General features: G+C 42.1%; 1 long non-coding RNA gene across 2 annotated transcripts in view; it reads left to right on the top strand.

Moving 5' to 3' along the window:
• LOC121817195 (uncharacterized) overlaps window positions 1-26,112 on the top strand; it is a 90,232-nt gene that overhangs the window by 707 nt on the left and 63,413 nt on the right. For both annotated transcript variants that reach the window (XR_006056975.2, XR_009597333.1), the window contains exon 2: window positions 7,932-8,004. This is a non-coding gene — a long non-coding RNA (uncharacterized LOC121817195). The remainder of the gene's footprint in view (window positions 1-7,931; window positions 8,005-26,112) is intronic.

Below are 26,112 nucleotides of genomic sequence, written 5' to 3'. Positions count from 1 at the left end.
AGTGATTCAGTTATACATATATATGCATATTTTCTTTATTTATATTCATTTCCATTATGATTTATCATAGGATATTGAATATAGTTTCCTGTGCTATATAATGGCTTACCTGGTGGCTCAAATGGTAAAGAATCTTCCTGCAAAGCAGTAGACCCAGGTTCAATCCCTGGGGCGGGAAGATCGCCTGGAGAAGGGAATGGCAACCTACTCCAGTATTCTTGCCCGGAGAATCCCATGGACGGATACAGCAGGACCTTGCTGTGTATCCACCCTATGTATAATAGTTCTAATTTGCTAACCCCAGCCTCCCACTCTATTCCTCCCCCAACCCTCTCCCTCTTGGCACCCACAAGTCTGTTCTTTCTGTGAGTCTGTTCTGTTTTGTAGATATGTTTGTTTGTGTCGTATTTTAGACTCCACATATTAGTGATATCGTGTGACATTCTGACTTGCTTCGCTTAATATGATAATCTATCTCTTGGTCCATCCATGTGGCTGCAAATGGCATTGTTTGTTTTGAATGGCTGAGTAATATTCCACTGTGTATACGTACCACTTCTTTTTCCATTCATCTGCTGATGGACATTTAGGTTGTTTCCATGAAAGACCGTACCTTTAATCCACCTGTGGCTCTGCTCTGCCCAGTCTTTGTACCAACAACAATTAAATTCAGGGGAATATTAACAGCCCCACCCCTACCAGTAGATGGACTTTGGAACCACTTCTTGGCTAGAAGCCCTGCCTGCTTTCTGAACTGTGATTTAGCCCCCGGTGCTCATGGCTGTGCCTTCTGTGATTTAAATGGCCCGAAGTCCAGGATGACATCTGTGCTTGTTTGCTAGGGTTGCCATTACAAAGTACCACATGCGGGGTGGCTTAAACCACAGACGCTTGTATTCTTACAACTGGAAGCAAGAAGTGCAGGATCAGCGTCCCAGGTTTCAGCAGGTCTTCCGGGCTGCTCATCCAAGCGTCTTGATGCTGTCTTCCCCCGTCTCTCCGCACGGTCTTCTCGCAGTGTGTGTGTGTGTGTGTGTGTGTGTGTCCACGTTTCCTTTTCTTATCAGAAGACCAGAACTTCCTTTAACTTAATTACCTTTTAAAAGACCCTATCTCCAAATAAAGTCACATTCTGAGGTCCTGGGGGTCAGGACTTCAACATGTGAATTGGGGATACACTATTAAGCCCATGACAACATTCTAGCTCTTCCCTGAACCCCACGTTACTCGCCTGGAGCCTCGACAAGCTGTCGCGCGCCGGTCTCTGCCCAGAGGACTGCACGTTGCCCCGGTTTCCCTGATGGTTACTTGTCACTGTTGGTGTTCAGTGGCTCAGCCGTGTCCAGCTCTTTGTGACCCCATGGACTGCAGCATGCCAGGCTTCCCTGACCTTCACCATCTCCTGAAACTTGTTCAAACTCATGTCCATTGAATCAGTGATGCCATCCTACCATCTCATACTGTTGTCCCCTTCTCCTGCCTTCAGTCTTTCCCAGCATCAGAGTCTTTTCCAGTGTGTTGGCTCGTCGCATGAGGTGGCCAAGGTACTGGAGCTTCAGTTTCAGCAAAAGTCCTTTCAGTGAATATTCAGGTTGATTTCCTTTGAATTGACTGGTTTGATCTCCTTGCTATCCAAGAGTCTTTTCTAATACCACAGTTCGAAGATATCAATTCTCAAGCCTTTTTTATTGTCCAGCTCTCACATCCATACATGACTACTGGAAAAATCATAGCTTTGACCATACAGACCTTTGTCAACCAAGCGATGTCTCTGCTTTTTAATATGCCCTCTAGGTTTTTATACCTTTTCTTCCAAGGAGCAAGCATCTTTTAATTTCATCGCTGCAGTCACCATCCACAGTGATTTTGGAGCCCCCCCAAAATAAAGTCTGTCACTGTTTCCACTGTTTTCCCCTCTATTTGCCATGCAGTGATGTGACTGGATGCCATTATCTTCATTTTTTGAATGCTGAGTTTTAAGCCAACTTTTTCACTCTCCTCTTTCACTTTCATCAAGAGGCTCTTTAGTTCCTCTTCACTTTCTGCCATAAGGGTGGTGTCATCTGCATATCTGAGGTTATTGCTATTTCTCCTGGCAATCTGGATTCCAGCTTGTGCTTCATCCAGCCCAGCGTTTCTTATGATGTACTCTGCATATAAATTTAATAAGCAGGATGATAATATACAGCTTTGTCTACTTCCATCCCAATTTGGAACCAGTCCGTTGTTCCATGTCCAGTTCTAACTGTTGCTTCTTGATCTGCATACAGGTTTCACGGGAGGTGGTTAAGGTGGTATTCCCATCTCTTTGAGAATTTTCCACAGTTTGTTGTGATCTACACAGTCAATGAAACAGAAGTAGATGTTTTACTGGAATTCTTTAGCTTTTCCTATGATCCAGCAGATATTGGCAATATGATCTCTGGTTCCTCTGCCTTTTCTAAATCCAGCTTGTACATCTGGAAGTTCTCGGTTCACGTCCTTTTGAAGCGTAACTTGAAGGGTTTTGAGTGTTACTTTGCTGGCATGTGAAATGAGTGCAGTTGTGTGGTAGTTTGGACATTCTTTGGCTTTGCCTTTCTTTGGGATTGGAATGAAAACTGACCTTTTCCAGTCCTGTGGCCACTGCTGAGTTTTCCAAACTTGTTGGCATATTGAGTGCAGCACTTTCACAGCATCATCTTTAGGATTTGAAATAGCTCAGCTAGAATTCCATCACCTCCCCTAGTTTTGTTTGTACTGATGCTTTTTAAGGCCCACTTGACTTCACATCCCAGGATGTCTGGCTCTAGGTGAGTAGAGCCCCCTTTACTTGGAATTAGCCCTCCAAGTCTTATCAGAGCTCCTGTCCACCCTTCATCTTTGTGTTGTGTGTTTTGTTCAGTTGCTTCGGTCATGACCGACTCTGCCACTCGAGGGACTGTAGCCCACCAGGCTCCTCTGTCCGTGGAATTCTCCAGGCAAGAATATTGGAGTGGGTTGCCATGCCCTTCCTCCAGGGGATGTTCCCAAGCCACAGATCCAACCCATGTCTCCTGTGTCTCCTGCATTGCAGGAGGATTCTTTACCGCTGAGCCATCGGGAAACTTCATTGCCCATATCCAGTCGCTCACCATGTCCACTAAGCAGATGTTTGTTTCTTCTAAACCACTCCATTGCCATTCTCAGTCCAATGACAGAGACAATGACAATAGCTTTCCACCCCACTCTCTGCTGCCTGACCTTTCCCGCATCCTTCCATCCATCGTCTCTCATCCATCTCACCAACAATGGCAATGTGATCATAAAGCTTGTCATATCAAATACCTCAGAGGTTCCCCGTATAAATAAAACACTTTCCTTGAACAAGGCTCACAAAACTCTTTATAAACCAGTCCTAGATGCTGTATTATCCTATCTCAACCACTCCTGTACTCTGCAATTTCTGTCGCATAAGCTTATTTGCAATAGTTTATTAAAGTATCTGTGAGACTTTTCTGTGCAATATCCCACAGTCTATGTTGAACATAAACTTTTGAAACATTGTGGAAATAGTGTGTAGTAGAAAAAGAGAGCCTTTGGAACTAAACAGAGCTGAACTCTAATCCCTTTCCCCTTCTCTTTTTAACTTTTTAAGAGGTACACCTTATATATAGAAAAGGGCACAGGTATTTGTGCAGATGAATGGCTTTTTAACATGTGTCCATGCTTTTGAACTACCGTCCAAGTCAAGATATAAAACACTTGTAGTCATCTAGAGGGTTCCCTGATAACCCTTCGTATCCAAACCCACCCCACAAAGGTAACTACTCTCATGACTTCTAGAGGATTTATTAGTTTTGCCTGCTTCTGAACTCTGTTGTTGTTGCTTAGTCACTAAGTCATGTCTGACTCTTTGAGACCCGTGGACTATAGATAGCCCACCAGGCTCCCCCTGTCCATGGGATTTCCCAGGCAAGAATACTGGAGTGGGTTGCCATTTCCTTCTTCAGGGGATCTTCCTGACCAGGGATCAAACGCGTGTCTCCTGCATAACAGGCAGTTTCTTTACCAATTTAGCACCAGGGACACCCTTTTGAATTTTAATAAACAACATAATACAATGTGAAGTCTTTCATATCTGGCTCTTGTTCACCTTGAAAGCTGGGAGACTCATTCATATGCTGAAAAGACCTACCTGTCTCCCCTCCTACATCTAATCTCCATTTAATAAATAATTCTTCTCCTGAGTCTCAGTTTTCTCAGTGACACCATCTGCACATGACTGATGTGAGCATTAGATGACCTGTATCAAATGTCACTGATGCTTTCTGGCACAAAGTAGGCTGTGCCCAAATTCTAGTGGTTGTTACTATGAAAAGTAGTTTTTTTTAAACTGTTCTTTATTATTGCACTATATTCTGGTTTTTGTTTGTGTGTGTGTGTGTGTGTGTGTGTGTGTGTGTGTGTGTGTGTGTTTTGATAGAGTAGCTCAGAGCTACCCTGCCTTCCAGACTGAAATCTAGGTAATGGTATGTTTAAATCAAGATTATGTGAAACACCCTTCAAAGGAGATTTAACAGTGTGCCCTATCACTTATCAGGTGAGAAAAAAAAGTGTGAAAAAATCACCTCTCACCTCTGCAGAAGGCTTTCTGTGTTTTATGTTTTGTTTTTACTCCGTACTGGTTTTCAGGTGGCCTCCTATGAGACGGACCACAATTTTCTCTGGGGTCAGAGACTCTTCTTCCTAAAAGAAATGATGATAATAAAGATCATAATAAAGATAACACTACAACTTGACTTACGCTGGAAATCTCGTACCTCGATCTCCCACAGATGCTATCCTCCTCCATAGAAATTTTTACAGGAGCTGACAAACTTGACAAACAAAAAAGAGTAGAGCTTTTTGTTGTCCTGTGAACCTGAAATATCAGTGGCATCCTAGTTAGTTGCATGGAAACATCTCTAGGATCCTTGGCTTATTTCCAAGGAATAAGCAGTGAGAACCTTAGTGACCTACACCAAATGTCTGTGCCTTGTTAGCCTTTCAGAGGCCAAACTTGCTGAATTCATTATCTGCTTCTCTCCCAAACTGGAGGACCTGCTATGTGCCATGTACTGTGCTGGGTCCTGGGAAAACAAACAGAAAGAAGATGAAGTCCCTACCCTCAAGGAACTCTGAAGTCCAGAGGGAGAGAGACAAACACGTAAACAAATTATTACAGTCCAACATGAGAGAAGATGATGTGGGAGCCTGCAGGAGGGAGAAATTCGTTTGAATTTTGAGGACTTTATGGCCCAGGTGGTAAATAATCTGCCTGCAATGTGGGAGACCCAGGTTTGATCCCTGGGTTAGGAAGATCCCCTGGAGAAGAAAACGGCAACCCACTCCAGTATTCTTGCCTGGAGAATCCCATGGACGGAGGAGCCTGATGGGCTACAGCCCATGGGGTCGCAAAGAGCTGGACACGACTGAGCAACTAACACTTTCACTTTCATGTCCTGACCTTAAGTAGGTCAATGATGCTTTGCCCTGGGACATTTTAGATGTGGGTCTAATTCTATCAGTTTATTTTCTGAGGATGAAATTGTAAGATGCACAATGTAGACGTCATTAACAGACGTCTACAAGTTTTCTATCATGCAGAGAAAAAGTGATGTCTCTTCAGCCAATGAGATATTTGAAAATAAGAAGGTCCAGGTGGACTGGAACTTCTGGTTAGTTTCATTGAGGTTCAGCTCTATTCCTGCCTTTCTGGGGCCTCGCTCTTCTTTGAGTCACCAAAGTCTCATGTATGGGGCATGTCTGGTGTCCCTCTGAGCCCTATCCCCTACATGCGGCCACCAGTGCTTTGTAGGTTTCAACCATCACCACGTAGGAGCAACCCAAGTGCACCAGGTGTGACTCATGTGCTCCTTTGACACCTTGGAGTGGGTACCCGAGAGCTCCCTCAGCTGTCACGCACACCACCTCACGTGCAGGAGGAGTTAGTGCTTGGGGGCCAGCTTGATCGAGAGCGGTGGGATCTAGTGTGTGAATACGTCCTGCTTTCTATTTCCTGGGCAGACAGTTCTAAAGGCCCTGAAGGATCCAGCCCCGGTGACCTGTAGTGTGGGTCCATGTATTATCCTTCCCAGCCCCATTCTTCCCTCTCACTCCTGCTCCTAGGATTACACTCCAAGACAATCCACTTCCATGTGACCTAGGCTAGGAAAGGGCTTCCCTGAGAGCTCAGTTGGTAAAGACTCCACCTGCAATGCAGGAGACCCTGGTTTGATTCCTGGTCGGGAAGATCCACTGGAAAAATAGGCTACCCACTCCAGCAGTCTGGCCTAGAGAATTCGGACTCTGTAGTCCATGGGGTCACAAAGAGTTGGACATGATTGAGCGCCTTTCACTTTCACTTTTTCACTAGGCTACAAAAGCACTTGCTGATTGCTTCCTACTGTTTTTTAAAGCTAATTCAAGTTCATCGTCCTAATTAATACAGAAGCCAGCATTGGTTCCCTCACTGCCCACAGAATAAGATTGTAAAGCAGCAGAACTGAATGGGAACCCATGGAAATCTGACCCAGAGTTTACTAAATATTAAATATTCTTCTTTTAGAAAATATTCTTCATTAAATACTTATTTACTTGGCTGCAGCAGGTCTTGGTCGTGGCACAGGGGATTTTCATCATGTCGCGTGGGGTCGTTCCATGTGGCTCAGGGGCTTTCTAGTCGTCTCAGGTGGGCTTAGTTGCCCCAGGCATATGGGATCTTAGTTCCCCGACCAGGGATCAAACCCAAATCCTCTGTGTTGCAAGGCAGATTCTTAACCAGTGGACCATCAGGAAAGTCCCTGAGTTTACGTTCTTAACTTCTCTGCTGCGGTATGAACATCTGTCACCCTCTCCCAAACCATCAAATTCTCCCTCCCTGCAAAATGCACCAGAAATGCATGAAAATCCAGGCAGATAAACCAGACTACTGTCATTAGCCCGCTCTGCCTGCTCCTTCCTGTTGTGACCTGAATGTATGTGTGTGTGTGCGTGAGTGTGTGTGTGCGCACGCTCAGTTGTGTCCAACTCTTTGTGACCTCATGGACTATAGCCCACCTGGCTCCTCTGTCCGCGGGATTCTCCAGGCAGGAATACTAGAGTAGTTTGCCATTTCCTGCTCTGGGGGATCTTCCCAACCCAGGGATGGAACCCAGTGTCCCATGTGTCTCCTGCACTGGTAGGTGAATTTTTGATCACTGTCTCTTGAGCATGCAGACCATCCTTTGCTGCTGCTGCTGCTGCTAAGTCGCTTCAGTCGTGTCCGACCCTGTGCGACCCCATAGACGGCAGCCCACCAGGCTCCCCCGTCCCTGGGATTCTCCAGGCAAGAACACTGGAGTGGGTTGCCATTTCCTTCTCCAATGCATGAAAGTGAAAAAGTCAAAGTGAAGTCGCTAATGTCATGTCCGACTCTTCGCAACCCCATGGACTGCAGCCCACCAGGCTCCTCCGTCCATGGGATTTTCCAGGCAAGAGTACTCTTACTTCACTGCTTATCTAGTGTCAAGGGTTTAGGTTGTTTCTCATTTTTCTTCTAAAATTAACACTGAGATAAACACTCTAAAAATACAGCTTTCATCGCTAGCTCTGTTTATTTCTGAAGGATAATTTCTAGAAAGAAGTGGAATTATTGTGCCAATTGCTATGGATAAATTGTCAACAATAGGTATAGTCATTTTAAATATATATATTTGCTAAATTGTTACAAACAGGTATACTGTTACAACTTATTGACTCTCATTAACAATAATAAATACATGTATCCTTAATAGGCTTTTTACTATGAATTATCCATATTCTTTCACATTTAAAAGTTGTGTGTTACTATATTTCTGAAACTGTCATAGTCTTCTTATTTTCAACAGACTCAAGCTCTGGATCAGTAACTTGAAAGGGGCAAATGATGTTTTCATTTCTTCCAATTTCAGGCCATGTCTCAGCACTTTTGAACACTGGACTTCCTGAAAGCTCAAGACAAGATCTGTGAGTGGTCCATGTCAGGTCAGTGAGCAGGGTCATCAGCCGTCCATCCTGGTTCTACGCCCGCTGTCTCCTAGTGTGTGACCAGGCGGGTGAGCGGAGGAGCTCATCGCCACTTTCTGGGTTCAGCTAAAGAATCCCAGCTTTCAGAGCATGTTTATGTTTATCTTATACAACCTGTTCCTATGGCTGGAGTCCCTGGGAAGCAATTTCTGAGGTGGAGATTAGCACACAGGAGTGCTCTGGTGGTCATTACTTTGGGAGCAGAAGAGAAAGAAACAGATTTAGGCAGAGGGGAAAACTGAGCTGATGTGTAGGCATCAGTTCAGTTTAGTTCAATTCAGTCGCTCAGTCGTGTCCGACTATTTGCGACCCCATGAATCGCAGCATGCCAGGCCTCCCTGTTCATCACCATCTCCCAGAGTTCACTGAGACTCACGTCCATCGAGTCCGTGATGCCATCCACTCATCTCATCCTCGGTCGTCCCCTTCTCCTCCTGCCCCCAATCCCTCCCAGCATCACAGTCTTTTCCAATGAGTCAACTCTTTGCATGAGGTGGCCAAAGTACTGGAGCTTCAGCTTTAGCATCATTCCTTCCAAAAAAAATCCCAGGGCTGATCTCCTTCAGAATGGACTGGTTGGATCTCCTTGCAGTCTAAGGGACTCTCAAGAGTCTTCTCCAACATCACAGTTCAAAAGCATCAATTCTTCGGCGCTAAGCCTTCTTCACAGTCCAACTCTCACATCCATACATGACCACAGGAAAAACCATAGCCTTGACTAGATGGACCTTAGCTGGCAAAGTAATGTCTCTGCTTTTGAATATATTATCTAGGTGGTCATAACTTTTCTTCCAAGGAGTAAGCGTCTTTTAATTTCATGGCTGCAGTCACCATCTGCAGTGATTTTGGAGGCCAAAAAAATAAAGTCTGACACTGTTTCCACTGTTTCCCCATCTATTTCCCATGAAGTGATGGGACTGGATGCCATGATCTTCGTTTTCTGAATGTTGAGCTTTAGGCCAACTTTTTCGCTCTCCTCTTTCACTTTCATCAAGAGGCTTTTTAGTTCCTCTTCACTTTCTGTCATAAGGGTGGTGTCATCTGCATATCTGAGATGATTGATATTTCTCCTGGCAATCTTGATTCCACCTTGTGTTTCTTCCAGCCCAGCGTTTCTCATGATGTACTCTGCATATAAGTTAAATAAGCAGGGTGACAATATACAGCTTGACGTACTCCTTTTCCTATTTGGAACCAGTCTGTTGTTCCATGTCCAGTTCTAACTGTTGCTTCCTGACCTGCATACAGATTTCTCAAGAGGCAGGTCAGGTGTTCTGGTATTCCCATCTCTTTCAGAATTTTCCGCAGTTTATTGTGATCCACACAGTCAAAGGCTTTGGCATAGTCAATAAAGCAGAAATAGATGTTTTTCTGGAACTCTCTTGCTTTTTCCATGATCCAGCAGATGTTGGCAATTTGATCTCTGGTTCCCCTGCCTTTTCTAAAACCAGCTTGAACGTCAGGGAGTTCATGGTTCATATATTGCTGAAGCCTGGCTTGGAGAATTTTGAGCATTACTTTACTAGCATGTGTAGGCATAACAAGGACTTAACCAACTCCATGAGGTCTGAGCTGGGATGGCCCTTCTGGATTGTCTTGAATTGGAGGGACAGGCTCCTTTTGCATGGACCAAACTTTGCTAGTAAAGAATCCAGCCAGCAATGAGGAGACACGGGTTCGATCCCTGGGTCAGGAAGACCTCCTGGAAAAGGGAATGGCAACCCACTCCAGTCTTCTTGCCTCAACAATTCCGTGGACAGAGGAGCCTGGCAGGCTACAGTCCATGGGATCGCAAAGAGTCGGACATGACTGAGCGACTTACATTTTCACACACTTTTCACTACGCTGGGACAGGGCATGGCGGGGTGAGGCATCTTTCTTTAAGGCAAAGCAGAAGCACTCATCGTAATTGCAAGTCAACACAAATATGTGCAATTCACTCATTATTGCCCACCCCTCTGTGCATCATAAGGTCCAAAATGTGAAGGACCCTGTTTTTAATATCTATTGTAGCCTCTGAGCATAGCATTTTTTGTTTAGTAGCTGGCATGTGCTCAATAAATAATTGCTGAATAAATAAATGATGAGGGGGCGATTCTCATTATTTGCATTTAAAAATGAAGGCTATAGGACTTTGCTCGTGGTCCAGTGGTTGGGAGCCTGTCTGCCAGTGCAGAGGACATATGGTCAACCTCTGGTCAGGGAAGATTCCACCTGTTGTGGGGCAACTAAGCCCAAGTGCCACAGCCACTGAGCCTGCTCTTCAGAGCTCGTGCTCCACAAGAAAAGGCCCTGCAGCTAGACAGCAGCCCTTGCTCACTGCAGTCAGAAAAAGCCTGTCTGCAGCATTGAAGACCCAGAGCAGCGAAATGAAAATTAAAAATTTTAAATAAAATAAAAGTCGTGCTTGTGGCTGGGGCTCCCTCCAGCAGTCTCTCTGGCTCACACACTTCCTTCTTGAAGTTCAGACTAGGTTCTCCAGCTGTCTCCTTGCTTGCCTCTACTTGCTGCCAGAAGAGTTCACTTTCCTTAATCTGGTTTTTGGCTCCTTGAACCCGGCTACAGTCCTAGACAAAAGGCGCTTCCAGCGACTATAATCCTGATTGATCTCCCTCTCCTACGACCCTTTGCCCTAGTGCTCACCCGTCAATGCTTTCCACTGATCTTCAGTCATTATTTAACCATTTCGCAACTCATTGTTCTATTCATTCTTTAACTCAGGAGTTTGCCTGGGACAAAGGCTTTGACATCATCTACTATACTTCTTCTTCAAACTAGTTCTTATTACACTCAGAAATCATAAAAGGGGGACAACTCTGGGCTGAAAAATTTTAAAAAATAGTCAATCACAACCTATGTATGAAATATTGCTAATGACAGTCTCTTCAATTTACCACTAAGAGGGCAACATAAGCTAGATTTTCAGAAGATGTGAATGACCCAACTCTTCGTTAATTATACTGGAAGTACATATAACCCCAATTATAGGAAATATTAATCATGAAAAAGTGCATACCCTGTTGACTCTCAGGATCAAAAACAACTTCTTGAATTTGTAGATTCGTTTTGTTTTGTAGGTTGGGTTTAAGTATAAATTATCGTATATTTCTCCCATAAGTTAAATAGGTTTAAAACAGGAAACTGTGAACTTTTGTAAACTAGATGCAAGAGATGACAGCTAAGCCACTCTGTCAAATTTCAAATTAAAAGTTTTAACCGGGACAACGGAATTAACAGCAAAAAACATTCCTTACTCTCAGAAATTATGGTACTACATAAAGAGGTCAGTTTTTATTGCAACTAGATGAAATTTCATATAATTTGTAGTTTCAAATAATTATTGGTAACAAACAAGAACAATGGGTGATATATGGCCTGATTAGCATTATTCTCTAGTGTTGATGCTTTTCTGACTTTCATTCTTTGATCTCTTGGGCCAAGAGTAGACCATTTTTTTCAGTTTCAAAGAAATGGAGATAATGCCTTGCATTTCAAGGAGTATAAAACAACCTTGGGAGGCTACTCTGAAATATGAGAAACAATAATTCCCAATAGCATCCAATGTGCAGTATTGTCAACATTACATAAAGAAACCATTATGGAAATACTAGCCAATGTGCGGTGTGTAATTGGTGGTCAGTAGATGTTAGATGTTCTACAATAGAGATTAGAGATCTCCTCAAACAAATTAGAGACACCAAGGGCACTTTTCATGCAAAAATGGTCACAGTAAAGGACAGAAATGGTATGGACCTAACAGAAGCAGAAGATATTAAGAAGAGGTGGCAAGAATACACAGAAGAATCAAACAAAAAAGATCTTCATGACCCAGATAATCATGATGGTGTGATCACTCACCTAGAGCCAGACATCCTCGAATGTGAAGTCAAGTGGGCTATAGGAAGCATCACTACGAACAAAGCTAGTGGAGGTGATGGAATTCCAGTTGAGCTTTTTCAAATTCTAAAAGATGATGCTGTGAAAATGTTGCACTGAATATGCCAGCAAATTTGGAAAACTCAGCGGTGGCCACAGGACTGGAAAAGGTCAGTTTTCATTCCAATCCCAAAGAAAGGCAACTCCAAAGAATGTTCAAACTACCGCACAATTGCACTCATCTCACATGCTAGCAAAGTAATGCTCAAAATTCTCCAAGCAAGGCTTCAACAGTACATGAACTGTGAACTTCTAGATGTTCAAGCTGGATTTCATAAAGGCAGAGGAACCAGAGATCAAATTGCCAATAACCACTGGATCATCAAAAAAGCAAGAGAGTTCCAGAAAAACATCTACTTCTGCTTTATTGACAACACCAAAGCCTTTGACTATGTGGATCACAACAAACTGTGGAAAATTCTTCAAGAGCTGAGAATACCAGACCACCTTACCTGCCTTATGGGAAATCTGTATGCAGTTCAAGAAGCAACAGTTAGAACTGGACATGGAACAACAGACTGGTTCCAAATCGGGAAAGGAGTATGTCAAGGCTGTATATTGTCACCCTGCTTACTTAACTTATATAGAGAGTACCTCATGAGAAATGCTGGACTGGATGAAGCACAAGCTGGAATCAAGTTTGCCAGGAGAAATATCAATAACCTCAGCTATGCAGATAACACCACCCTTATGGCAGAAAGTGAAGAAGAACTTAAGAGTCTCTTGATGAAAGTGAAACAGGAGAGTGAAAAAGTTGGCTTAAAACTCAATATTTGGAAAACTGAGATCATAGCATCTGGTCCCATTACTTCATGGCAAACAGATGGGGAAAGAGTGAAAACAATGCCTGACTTTATGATTTATTTATTTATTTATTTATTTTGGACTCAAAAATCACTGCAGATGGTGATTGCAGCCATGAAATTAAAAGACACTTGCTGCTTGGAGGAAAAGTTATAACCAACCTAGACAGCTTATTAAAAAGCAGAGACATTACTTTGCCAACAAAAGCCCATCAAGTCAATTCTATGGTTTTTCCAGTAGTCATGCATGGATGTGAGAGGTGAACTATAAAAGCTGAGCGTCTAAGAACTGATGCTTCTGAACTGTGGTATTGGAGAAGACTCCTGAGAGTGCCTTGGACTGCAGGGAGAGCCAACCTTTAGGAGTCTATCCTAAAGGAGATCAGTCTTGGGTGTTCATTGACAGGACTGATGCTGAACCTAAAACTCCAATACTTTGGCCACCTGATGCGAAAAACTGACTCACTGGAAAAGACCCTGATGCTGGGAAAGATTGAAGGCAAGTTGAGGAGGGGATGACAGAGGATGAGATGGTTGGATGGTGTCACTGACTTGATGGACATGAGTTTGAGTAAACTCCAGGAGTTGGTGATGGACAGAAAGGCCTGGCATGCTGCAGTCTATGGGGTTGCTAAGAGTCACATACAACTGAGTGACTGAACTGAACTGAAGCATCCTACAATAATACTTTAACACTCTCTGAATCCCAGAAATACCTTGGGCATAAAAGAGTTTACTCTTAGGAAATAGAAATGGCCATAAGTCATCATATTTTCTGGGCAATGATAGCTTACATTGAACAGTGTCTGATTTGTGATCTCCAAAGAAAAAGATTTTAGCCTTGGGACCAGGGACCAGACTCAAACACTCAAGAGCTTTCGTGTAGGAGAGTTTTGTTTTTTTCTTAAGTATGTAAAGGGACAGAGAAAGCTCTGACATAGACACGAGAAGGGGGACAGAGAGTGCCCCGACTCACTAGTTTAATCAAGGCCTTATATACTTCTACCAGACCCACTCCCACAACATAGCTCTCAAATTAACAAGATTAGAACTAACAACAGAAAGGTCTGACCAGACCTTCTCCCACAATATTTGTCTTAAGATAACAAGATTAGTCAGAAGGTTTTGTGAAGGAGAAACATGTCCACGAGCAAGACACACTGTTACATTGACTAAGACAAAGCAATGTAGAAAGAGCACTTGTCCTTCTCTCCTTAAGAGCCCCGACCCCTTTCTCTTTCTTGAGGGCTCTGGACCCCTTTGTCCTCCTTGGGGACCCTGAACTTCTTATCAACCTACCTAGGAACTGACTCTGCAAGAGAGTGAGTTGCTCTTGTAGTGGTCAGAGAAGAATGTCAAAACTCATAAGTACCCAATTAGCCGCACCAGGTATTCCAGAAAGGCTATTCCAGGGGAGCAGGGGAGTTCTGACCCTGGAGTTCTGACCGTGATGGAGGTGTATTTTCCACCATGCACAATAGAATCATGTTCCCTAAGAGGTGGTTCACCATCAGGGGATGAGACAAATAGGAAATGATTAGAGTTTTGCTTCCACAAAAATGTGTGGCAATTTCAACCTCTCTGAAGCATCCAACACTATTGCCCACACTCCAACACCCATCTGTTCTTTTAGAAAGCTTTTCTCAGAATAAGACTGATACTATCCTCACCTACTTCTCCAATGAATTCTGCTCTTTTTTGGTTCTTTGACTAATCCCCTACCATTTTTAAATCTTTGGCTTTCCCATTATGTTCAATCTGAGAGCTCTAACCTTCACTGTGGCCTTCCTCTTAGGAAACTGATCCATTCTAAGGGATGCAACTGGTGCATTTTTTGTGGAGGGTTCCCAAACATCACTTGAGTTCTAATTTCTCAAGTTTCAGGCTTGCATCCTCAGCTCTCTACAGAACAGTCTTGATGTCTTATAAATACTACTAACTCAGCACCTTAGGAAAGGCTTACCTTCTGTCATTCCTATTTCAACCAATGTTCTCAGAACTCAACCTGTCCTTTTGAACCAGTGTTCTGCATTTCACTCCCTAAATCCAAATTACGTTGTGTAAAACCATGAGTCTTTCTTTCTTCACAGTCAACGTCTTTGTGCAGACCCATGCCCCTTCCTACCCACACTATTTCTGTATCCTCCCAGCTACTTCAGACCTGGAGGCTTTCTTCTCAGTCATTCTGTGCACCGCAACTACATGGTACCTTGTGAAACCATCTTCTATCTCATCACGTCACTGCTTCCTGCAACCTGTTTAATGACCCTAGATTTTCCACAGGATAATTTCCAAATCACTAGGCCTACCTCTGGCCTGATCTGAGTTTATAAACCGACTCCTTCCCACTTAACTCTGTCCCTCTGGGGCCTCAGATTATTTTATTTATAGGGGATTTCAGAAAAGGAGTTGCTCTTTAAAGAAAGGGTTAAACATTCTGAGATCATTTATTTTCTGTCTTAAACCATTCTGAGATACTTTGTTTTCTGTGTAAGACACTTTCTTATGATTAAAACCCCCTCTTTAGAGACCCAGTTTGACTCCATAGATTCAAAGTACCACAGGTGTTCTAGAGATCACCCCTGATTAACACTTTTTGCCACTTCCCCTGTAATTTGAACATTGAGAACTGGCAATTTTCCGGTTTTTTCTTCATTCATACAAAGATCATTAAAAAAAATCCTTCAATGTTTGTATTTTCATCAATTTACGTTTATCTTTATTATAAAATGCTATAAGTAGAAAATACAATATGTAACCCCTTTACAATCACCAGATGTAATAAATTCAGTTCAGTCACTCAGTTGTATCCGACTCTTTGCAAACCCATGGATTGCAGCACGCCGGGTCTCCCTGTCCATCATCAACTCCCAGAGTTTACTCAAACTCATGTCTATCGGGTTGGTGATGCCATCCAACCATCTCATCCTCTATTGTCCTCTTCTTCTCCCACCTTCAATCTTTCCCAACATCAGTGTCTTTTCCAGTGAGTCAGTTCTTCACATGAGGTAACCAAAGGATTGGAATTTCAGCTTCAGCATCATTTCTTCCAATGAATATTCAGGACTGATTTCCTTTAGGATTGACTGGTTGGATCTCCTTGCAGTCCAAGGGACTCTCAAGAGTCTTCTCCAACAGCACAGTTTGGGAGCATCAATTCTTCGGTTCTCAACTTTCTTTATATTATATTTAATAAGCGGAAAAAGGTCAAAAGACATTTATTACAGGTCAGTTTAGAAAATGGTTTTTACTGTGATACATTCTACTAGTAAATGCTTGCTCATTGATATCTATTAATGTTTGGATATTATGTTTAATCTGTTGATTAAGAAGAAAATAAACTTGCATTTATTTCTATTTATTTCTATTGTCTCAGGATCATAAGATTTAATGAGTCCTGTGACACAAACTCACCGTTTACCTGAAGCTCTATATTAACACTCTAAATTAACACTGTGGCAATGACTCAGAAGATACAAAGTATATTGAGATTTGCATAATATTTTTGTTAAATTTTGTCTATGGCTTAGTCAGAATGGAAAAAGAGTCTGTTTAGGAAAGAACAAGTCTGTAGGTATTCTTTTATGAGACCAGAGTTAAGTTGCCTGGTGAATTTCCCATCATGTCTTAGCTGCCAGGAAACTTGCAGTATTTTAATTGCTAAGTCTGAAAAATTAACTCATTCCCAGGTCCCTGATACATCTGTTATTCTCCTCTCCTTTAACAGCTTTTTGTGCTTTTAATTTTTCATCATCTTATTTACATGTTTTTTAAAAATGAATTTAATCATTTATTGAACATGTGGGGATTAAAAAAAACACATCAACATACTAATGTGACATATTGAAGAAAATCATCAGAGAATTCTAAGATGCAGTTTTTCATCACAAATTCAATCACATTTCTTATAGGTATGACACTGATAGTTATTTGTTTTAAAAGAGGATAACAAAGACTAATTTTCATGAAGTCCACAGTGATCTGAAAGCTTCAGTTTCATTTTACTGTCCACCTTCTCTTCAACACCTGATCTACTAAAAAACAAGCAAAAAACTGATGGAGATCTATCAAATTTTTTCATCATTTTGATAAGATAGTCAAGGACTCAAATTGAAAATATCAAAAAAAAAAAAAAAGGAAAGGGAAAGAACTTCACTGAGTTATTTACAACTGGAGAACAGCCCACTGAAGCCCCTCGCTGTACAAATGAGGTGTCTCAACTCTGTTCATGGCCCATAGATGAGTCTGGCTCCTGTAGTCCTTACAGCAAAGCAGTGGGAAGAAATACAGGACTTCAGAGGGGTTGGTAGATCTTATGTGATTGCCCAATGGAGAAAGTCCAGCCTAGAACCGTCCATTTATGACAGGCATTCCTGGTTTGTGTAGCCACAGTGTAAGCTGATTGTTGGCTAAAGAAATCATGTTAAAGGTCAGGATTTGCTTGTGAGTGTAAATTCTCTCATTTCTGTTGAGTCTCTCATTAATACCCTGGGCATCAACACAGGTGTTGATGATCCAGGCTGAATAAAACATTGCTTGTAGCTTTCAAGATGCTTATGTCTGCAAGTGAGTTTTTAATGATCACGATGCTCTCGAGAGGTGGTGGGGCCTTATGGGGACTGGGTTGTACGTGCGCAGGAGGGCTGCCTGATCCAGCCCCACTTGGAGTGAAGCTGGAGGTGGGCAGCCCAGAAAAGTTTCTGAGAGAAACTGACATTTTAAATGTGAGATTAAGGTGCAGGAGAGAAGGACTGGGTATTTGTGATGAGCAGACACAAACTATTAAATATAGGATGGATAGATAACAAGGTCCTACTGCACAGCACAGGGAACTATATTCACTATTTTCTCATAATGGGAAAGAAGATGAAACAGAACACATATATGACTAACTGAGTCACTTTGCTGTACAGCAGAAATTAACATAAAATTGTAAGTCAACTGTACTTCAATAAGATAAATTGAAAAAATGAAGTGTTTCTATGAAAATGAAACTTTCATAATAACTCTTGTCTCATCATTTACTGTTTAGCATTGATTCTGTAGAAAAGGATGTCTACTTATCATACAGCACTTGGCTAATTTGGGTGGGGTCATGCAGCTGGATTTCAAGGCATTTGCGGAGGGTTAATGTGTCTTTCGAACACCACACTATGAATCAGTAAGTGTTATGTGCCCCAAATATGCACTTTGGCTTTAAATGTAAATATAGATAAATACTTTTTATCTAGAGGCTTTTACTATGGTGAACATGAAACACTGGTCTTAGAGTGTCAATTATTAGATCCATATTCCTCCTAAAGTGTTACAGCCTTTTCCCAATTATCATTTCTTAAAGAGAACACACAGATACACTTAGAAAATTACCAAAACAAAGAAGTCATGAAACCTATCTCTCAATTTGGATTTCTATTCATCTGACTATCAAAAAAAAATTGCTGAGGTAGACTGGATGTTGAATTGCTTATTCAGATTAGTCTGCATTTTAAATAGAAATGACCAAGTCTGCAGGAGAAAAATAACTGACTATTCACTCAAAGGTGCTTCTCCTTCCTTGGCTCTTCTTGCTTATGATCCTGAACTATAGCTAATCTTCTTAATCTCTTGTATTTTAAAATGCTTATGGTAGCTCTGCTTTTGATTTTTTCAAGATCCTCCACGTTTTGCCATGTTGGCTGTATCAACTTTACATTCCCAACAACAGTGTACGAGGTTCTCTCCACTTTCACATCAGCATTTGTTACCACTTGTATTTTTGATGACAGCCATTCTTACAGGCATAAGGAACTATCTCACTGTGGCTTTAACTTGCTTTTTTTCTAATGACTAGTGACATTAAACATCTTTTCATAAATTGCCTGATGACCTTTTGTGTATCTTCTTTGGAGAAATGTCTATTCAGTTTCTTTGTCCATTTTTTAAACTGGGTCATTTGGGTGTTTTGCTGTGGAGTTCTATGTCCTTCATATATTAATATTTTGCATATTAACACTATCAGATATATGCTTTGCAGATATCTTTTCCCCATTCTATAAGCTGCTTTTTCATTTTTTCAATGGTTTCTTTTGCCTGAGAAGCCTTTTACTTTGACGTAGTTGCACTTGTTTATTTTCTATCTTGTTGCTTGTTCTTTAGGTGTCAAATCGAAAAACTCATAACCAAAACCCATGTCAAGGGGGTTTATCTTTGTTTTCTTCCAAGAGTTTTATGGTTTCACATCTTACACTCAAGTCTTTGATGCATTTCAAGCTAATTTTTGTGAGTGGTGTTAAGTTTAATCTGTTAAAATAAAATCTTCATTTTATTACTTTATATGTGATTATTCAATTATCCCCAATGTCATATGCTGAGCATGAAGATCTTCATGACCCAGATAATCATGATGGTGTGATCACTCACCTAGAGCCAGACATCCTGGAATGTGAAGTCAAGTGGGCCTTAGGAAGCATCACTATGAACAAAGCTAGTGGAGGTGATGGAATTCCAGTTGAGCTTTTTTAAATCCTGAAAGATGATGCTGTGATAGTGCTGCACTCAATATGCCAACAAATTTGGAACACTCAGCAGTGGCCACAGGACTGGAAAAGGTCAGTTTTCATTCCAATCCCAAAGGAAGACAATGCCAAAGAATGCTCAAACTACCACACAATTGCAATCATCTCACATGCTAGTAAAGTAATGCTCAAAATTCTCCAAGCCAGGAATCAGCAGTACGTGAACTGTGAACTTCCAGGTGTTCAAGCTAGTTTATAGAAAAGGCAGAGGAACCAGAGATCAAATTGCCAACATCCACTGGATTATTGAAACAGCAAGAGAGTTCCAGAAAAACATCTATTTCTGCTTTATCAACAATGCCAAAGCCTTTGACTGTGTGGATCACAATAAACCATGGAAAATTCTGAAAGAGGTGGGAATACCAGCCCACTTGACCTGCCTCTTGAGAAACCTGTATGCAGGTGAGGAAACAAGAGTTAGAACTGGACATGAAACAACAGACTGGTTCCAAATAGGAAAAGGAGTATGTCACCCTGCTTATTTAACTTATATGCATACATCACCACTGGAAAAACCATAGCCTTGACTAGACGGACTAGTCTTGTGGATTTCATGAGAAATGCTGGGCTGGAAGAAGCACAAGCTGGACTCAAGTTTGCAAGGAGAAATATCAATAACCTCAAATATGCAGATGACACCACCCTTATAGCAGAAAGTGAAGAACTAAAGAGTCTCTTGATGAAAGTGAAACAAGAGTGTGAAAAAGTTGGTTTAAGGCTCAACATTCAGAAAACGAAGATCATGGCATCCGGTCCCATCACTTCATGACAAATATATGGGGAAACAGTGGAAACAGTGTCAGACTTTATTTTTCTGGGCTCCAAAATCACTGCAAATGGTGATTGCAGCCATGAAATTAAAAGATACTCCTTGGAAGGAAAGTTATGACCAACCTAGACAGCATATTAAAAAACAGAGACATTACTTTGCCAACAAAGGTCCGTCTAGTCAAGGCTATGGTTTTCCCAGTGGTCATGTATGGATGTGAGAGTTGGACTGTGAAGAAATCTGAGCGCTGAAGAATTGATGGATTTGTACTGTGGTGTTGGAGAAGACTCTTGAGAGTCCTTTGGACTGCAAAGAGATCCAACCAGTCCATCCTAAAGGCGATCAGTCTTGGGTGTTCTTTGAAAGGACTGATGTTGAAGCTGAAATGGAGTTTCAGCTACTTTGGCCACCTGGTGCAAAGAGCTGACTCATTTGAAAAGACTCTGATGCCGAGAGAGATTGAGGGCAGGAGGAGAAGGGGATGACAGAGGATGAGATGGTTGGATTGCATCACCAACTCGATAGACATGGGTTTGGGTGGACTCTGGGAGTTGGTGATGGACAGGGAGGCCTGGGATGCTGTGGTTCATGGGGTCGCAAAGAGTCGGACATGACTGAGCAACTGAACTGAAATGAACCATAGGATCAGCAATTCTACCTTGAGAATATATCCAAAAGGAATGAAAGCAATAACTCAGAAAGATATCTGAATCTCCATATTCATAGCCACATTATTTACAATAGCCAAGACATGGAAGCCACCCAAGTATTTATCGATGGATTAATGGATAAAGATGTTGTGACATATATTTCAGAGAAGGCAATGGAAAATCTCATGGACGGAGGAGCTTGGTAGGCTAAGAGTCAGACATGACTGAGGGACTTCACTTTCACTTTTTACTTTCATGCATTGGAGAAGGAAATGGCACCCCACTCCAGTGTTCTTGCCTGGAGAATCCCAGGGACAGAGGAGCCTGGTGGGCTGCCTTCTATGGGGTCGCACAGAGTTGGACACGACTAAAGCGACTTAACAGCAGCAGCAGCAGCAGAAGCAGCAGCAGCAGCAGCAGCAGACATATATTTGCAATCGAATTTTATTCATTTATTAAAAATGAAGAAATGTTACCATTCACAGAAACACAGACAGAACTTGAAGACATCAGACTAGGTGAAATAAGTAAGAAAAAGACAAGTACTATATGATCTTACCTATATGGGAAACCTAAAAACAACCCAATGAAACAAAATTATAGCAAAGGAATCAGACTTGTGGATTTCATAGGTGGAGGGTGAGAGGAGAGAGAATTGGATAAATGTGGTCAAATCTGCAAACCTCCAGTTACAAGATAAGTGAGTACTAGGGACGTAATATACAACATGATGATTAAGCTACACTGCTGTATGACATATGGGAAAACTGTCTAGAGTAAATCCTAAGAATTCACATCACGAGGAGAATTTTTTTCCCTTTCTTTTATTATATCTATATGAGAAGATGGATGTTGGATGTTAAGCTGAGCCTATTGTGGTCATCACAATATATGTAAATCAATATATGTAAACCATCCTGTTGTGTTAGTCACTCAGTCGTCTCTGACCCTTTGGGACCCCACAGTCTGTAGCCCACCAGGCTCCTCTGTCCGTGGGATTCTCCAGGCAAGAATACTGGAGTGGGTTGCCATTCCCTTCTCCAGGAGATCTTCCTGACCCAGGAATCAAATCTGCTGCTGCTGCTGCTATGTCGCTTCAGTTGTGCCCAACTCTGTGCGACCCCATAGACGGCAGCCCACCAGGCTCCCCTATCCCTGGGATTCTCCAAGCTAGAACACTGGAGTGGGTTGCCATTTCCTTCTCCAGTGCATGAAAGTGAAAACTGAAAGTGAAGTCGCCCCGTCACATCTGACTCTTAGCAACCCCATGGACTGCAGCCTACCAGGCTCCTCTGTCCATGGGATTTTCCAGGCAAGAGTACTGGAGTGGGTTGCCATTGCCTTCTCCGAGGAATCAAACCTAGCTCTCCTCCATTGCAGGCAGAATCTTTACTGTCTGAGCTACAGGGAAACCCCAAACTTATACAGTGATATATGTCAATTATTTCTCTGTAAAACTGAAAAAATGCCTAATTAGGGAAGAATCTGCAACTTTCTTCCTTCTTTTTTGAGGAGTCATGCAATTAAAAAGTTGAGAATCTGTTTAGATGTTTGAGGAGCACAGATTATACTGCACAATCCACCCTTCAAAATGAAATAGAAGGTTGCAATCATAAATAGCTCTGCCTTGCCGTCATTTCTGTAATTCTGTCTAACATTCATATTGTCATTTGATTAGCTAATCATCCATTTTCAAAGGTGTGAATGTGTTTTCACACTTCTGCTAAGACAGTGTTAACTATGAAACTATAGATAGCAATAGAGATTAATTATCTATTGCACAAGTTCCCACACCTTGTGCTTACCAGATAGAGGAAGAGAGTGCATGTCTTGAAACAGGTGTGATTTCAAAAAACGGAAAAAAATACTTGGTCAAATGAGTTCAAGACATACTTTCAATTGACATATCTGTAAAATGTTAACCGCATTTACACTTTTAATTTTGTTTCATAAAACAATCGATCTTCTGTGTGTAACAAGAGTGGATTGATGCATCTATTTCTTTACAAAGGAGTGAATGGAGTAGAGCTTTTTATACATGAATTAGTCTTTCGTGGAATTAGAAAAGGGAACAGAACTGTTTATCAGATTTTAACGATGGTTGTAACTTCAGTAAGACAAAAATGGAAATTTTAGATGTGTCCTCTGAAATTGAGCCTTCTGAGCCCTCTGGTTCAGTTCAGTTCAGTCAACTCATGTTCATCGAGTCAGTGATGCCATCCAGCAATCTCATCCTCTGTCATCCCCTTCTCCTCCTGCCTTCAGTCTTTCCCAGCATCAGGGTCTCTTCAAATGAGTCAGCTGTCTACATCAGGTGGCCAAAGTACTGGAGTTTCAGCTTCAACTTCAGTCCTTCCAATAAACAGTCAGGACTGATTTCCTTCATAATGGACTAGTTGGATCTCCTTGCAGTCCAAGGGACTCTCAAGAGTCTTCTCCAACACCACGGTTCAAAAGCATCAATTCTTCGGCACTCAGCTTTCTTCACAGTCCAACTCTCACATCCATACATGACCACTGGAAAAACCATAGCCTTGACTAGATGGACCTTAGTCGGCAAAGTAATGTCTCTGTTTTTTAATATGCTGTCTAGGTTGGTCATAACTTTCCTTCCAAGGAGTAATGTCTTTTAATTTCATGGCTGCAATCACCATTTGCAGTGATTTTGGAGCCCAGAAAAATAAAGTCTGACACTGTTTCCACTATTTCCCCATATATTTGTCATGAAGTGATGGGACCAGATGCCATGATCTTCGTTTTCTGAATGTTGAGCCCTAAACCAACTTTTTCACTCTCCTGTTTCACTTTCATCAAGAGACTCTTTAGTTCTTCACTTTCTGCCAAAAGGGTGGTGTCATCTGCATATCTGAGGTTATTGATATTTCTCCTTGCAAACTTGATTCCAGCGTGTGCTTCATCCAGTCCAACATTTCTCATGGTGTTCTCTCTGCATATAAGTTAAATAAGCAGGGTGACAATATACAGCCTTGACGCACTCCTTTTCCTATTTGGAATCAGTCTGTTGTTCCATGTCCAGTTCTAACTGTTGCTTCCTGACCTGCATACAGATTTCTCAAGAGACAGGTCAGGCGGTCTGGTATTCCCATCTCTTGAAGAATTTTCCAGTTTGTTGTCATCCACACAGTCAAAGGCTTTGGCATAGTCAGTAAAGCAGAAATAGATGTTTTTCTGGAACTCTCTTACTTTATCCATGATCCAGTGGTTGTTGGCAATTTGATCTCTGGTTCCTCTGCCTTTTCTATAAACCAGCTTAAACATCTGGAAGTTCACGGTTCACGTATTGTTGAAGCCTTGCTTGGAGAATTTTGTGCATTATTTAGCTAGCGCGTGAGATGAGTGCAATTGTGCAGTAGTTTGAGGATTCTTTGGCATTGCTTTTTTTGGAATTGGAATTGGAATAACTTAAACTAATAATAATAACCATGATTATAATTATGATAGTTGATTTTACTGCTGCTTTCTGACCCTAATCATGAGATCTGTCAACCTAAAGTCTGGCTCCCCGTCTCTTTGGGGCCTTGATTTTTCTCTCCTATTGAGCTGTTAGTCTTGACCTGTAGATATCATGGTGGACACAGGGACTGAGCCTGTGTACTATGCACTGGAAGGTAGATTCTTAACCACTGAAACACCAGAAACACTCCACCTCATTCTTTATGGAGTAAATATATGTTCAAATTTTAACCCATCATGAGAGGGAATGCTCGTCAGTCCTGGAGCAGTCTTAGCTTTAGCCCCTGTGCTAAAGTGGTACAATTGATCATAAATAACCTAAAAACGTTATAAAAACCCAAGCACTGAAAATGAACACAAAATTACTTTCCTCATTCAGAAGCTGCCTCTTACATCCCCTGTGCTTTCTTCTTTCTTCCAAAGAGTGGGCGAAACCATGTCCCAGGCCTGCTCTGTGTGGACACTCAGATGAGCCTGCAGACCTCGGATCAGCAGCTTTGTTCAAGTGTCTGTGCATTTCTCTCGTGGCTCAGTTGGTAAAGAATCTGCCTGCAATGCAGGAGACCCTCGTTCGACTCCTCGGTCTGCAAGATCTGCTGGAGAAGGGATAGGCTACCCACTCCAGTATTCTGGGGCTTCCCTGGTGGCTCAGCTGGTAAAGAATCTGCCTGCAATGTGGGAGACCTGGGTTCAATCCCTGGGTTGGGAAGATCTCCTGGAGAAGGGAAGGGCTACCCACTCCAGTATTCTGGCCTAGAGAATTCCATGGACTGCATAGTCCATGGGATCACGAACAGTTGGACACGGCTGAGTGACTTTCACTTTTGCTACAAATACAGAGCTCCAATTACTTCTTTCGTGGCTTGTTTATGATACCATGCAAACAAATGTCAAGCCATGAGGGTTTGAGGTAGCAGGAAAATGAGTTAAAAACCAAATATCATTGGTTGGCTTTGGATGAAGTAGCATAATATTCCAATATTTCTAACCAGCCTACTAGTAGCATTCCATGTTGCATCACTACAAGTGGGATGGTTAATTTTATATTTCATTCTTCCTCCCTGATCTAAGTTCCCAACCCCACACCAATGCAGTTGCCATTGTGTGAATCAGAATGGCCATCATTTATCACCATGGCCCCACTTAGATACAGGAGACTCTCGTTCTCAAGCTGATTTTGACCTTCTTGGAGGCCTGAGTCAACCAGGCAACGTCTAAGTTCAGCTCTGGCAGCATCACCGACGATTTGGCAACCTTCCAACAGCAATATTTGGGAGAAAATCGGTTGAAAAGAAGAAAGTGAGATGTGACCAAGGCCAGAAACCTGTTCTTGTAAATGAGATTCCAGCAAAGTCAGCATCATCTTCGCTGGGCCTGCCTTCCGAAGAGGGAGAGCGCTGGGCCCTCGGGGACTTATATCAACCCTGCTGCAGCCCAGACCTAACAGAAAGAAAACACAAGCAGGTTGAAAGCGGGGGGAGTTTGGAGTATGGGGAACCTCAGATCTTCACGTTTAGGATTCTGAATGTTTTCACCAACTCCAAATGTGTTCACTAGAGCCATGTATTTGCCAGCCTTAATGTCTACAGGCCCTCTAATTTGGGGGAAAAAATATAGCTCTGAAGTCTGTCTGAAACTCAGAGTTGGTTCTGAGACAGAATGATGCTCTGGGACGTGAAACAGGTGACCTCTCTCATTCTTTGGAGCAATCTAAGCAAGAGAGTTTCTTGTGGAAGACAATACATGCCTCATCATTCCTAGCTTTGGGGACACGCTCCAGAATCATCTTAAGATATAACAGAGCCACCTAGAGATTTAGGAGTGGAAGTCAGTATTGACATGTGTCAATGCCCTTCCATTTTTCTGCTCGGCATTTAAAA

The sequence above is a fragment of the Ovis aries genome, chromosome 19 (genome assembly GCF_016772045.2).
Source record: "Ovis aries strain OAR_USU_Benz2616 breed Rambouillet chromosome 19, ARS-UI_Ramb_v3.0, whole genome shotgun sequence".
NCBI classification, from domain to species: Eukaryota; Metazoa; Chordata; class Mammalia; order Artiodactyla; family Bovidae; genus Ovis; species Ovis aries.
The sequence above is the reverse complement of the archived record's forward strand: the minus strand, read 5'-3'. Positions and strand labels throughout refer to the sequence as shown.